The sequence below is a fragment of the Macrobrachium nipponense genome, chromosome 11, assembly GCF_015104395.2.
Source record: "Macrobrachium nipponense isolate FS-2020 chromosome 11, ASM1510439v2, whole genome shotgun sequence".
In the NCBI taxonomy this organism is placed as follows: Eukaryota; Metazoa; Arthropoda; class Malacostraca; order Decapoda; family Palaemonidae; genus Macrobrachium; species Macrobrachium nipponense.
Window position 1 is genome coordinate 94,909,193 of NC_061087.1, and position 872 is coordinate 94,910,064.

Below are 872 nucleotides of genomic sequence, written 5' to 3' on the forward strand. Positions count from 1 at the left end.
TGTGTGTGTGTGTGTGTGTGTGTGTGTGTGTGTGTGTGTGTGGTGAGAGAGAGAGAGAGAGAGCGAGAGAGAGAGAACTGTAATATGGATTTTTAAAAAATTTATATATATATTTGCATATACATAAACGTATATACATAATCCTCTAACTATAGAACATATTATATTATACTATATATAAATAATATTATTAATAAGGGAAATTACATGGAAAAAAAAAAGTTAAAAAAAAAAAAAAAATTCATTAGGGCTTTTCCACAAGGAGAGTGGCAGAACAGAAAATTATTCATAAATGAAATGAAAAATAAAACCGACGAATTAAAGTCAGAGAGAGAGAGAGAGAGAGAGAGAGAGAATTAATTTGTACAAAGTATTTCTCACCTGACCCGTCAAACTTATGGCGAACTGCGTGTTGAGGTCTGAGAATATTCCCGATGTGCCCAGCGCCCTGCCAACTGCCCCTAAGCAGTTGAGCCCGGCTCCCAACAAAACCCAAAACCCAAACAAAAAAAAAAACACCCAAAAAGAGGTGACCTATGTGAATCTAAACAAAACAAACATTGGGAAAGGGCGTTTTCAAAATGAAATCAACTGACCTTGAACCCCACAAAAAAAACGGAAAAAAAAAAATCATATCACTATCATTGATTTGCGAATATTAACGAATGAACTGGTTTTTTTGTTTGTTTGTATGGCGTTTTTACGTTGCTTGGAACTAGTGGTTATTCAGCAACGGGACCAACAGCTTTACGTGACTTCCGGACCACGTCGAGAGTGAACTTTTATCACCAGAAATACATATCTCTCACACCTCAATGGAATGCCCGAGAATCGAACTCGCGGCCACCAAGGTGTCAGGTCAAGACCATACC

The 872-nt window shown here is 37.3% G+C and overlaps 1 protein-coding gene across 1 annotated transcript in view; it reads right to left on the minus strand.

Moving 5' to 3' along the window:
- LOC135207500 (uncharacterized protein B0416.5-like) overlaps positions 1-477 on the minus strand; it is an 18,910-nt gene extending 18,433 nt beyond the window's left edge. The window contains exon 1 of the mRNA XM_064239322.1: positions 382-477. The gene's annotated coding sequence lies outside the window, so the exon portion shown is untranslated. The remainder of the gene's footprint in view (positions 1-381) is intronic.
- Positions 478-872: the final 395 nt, after the last annotated feature.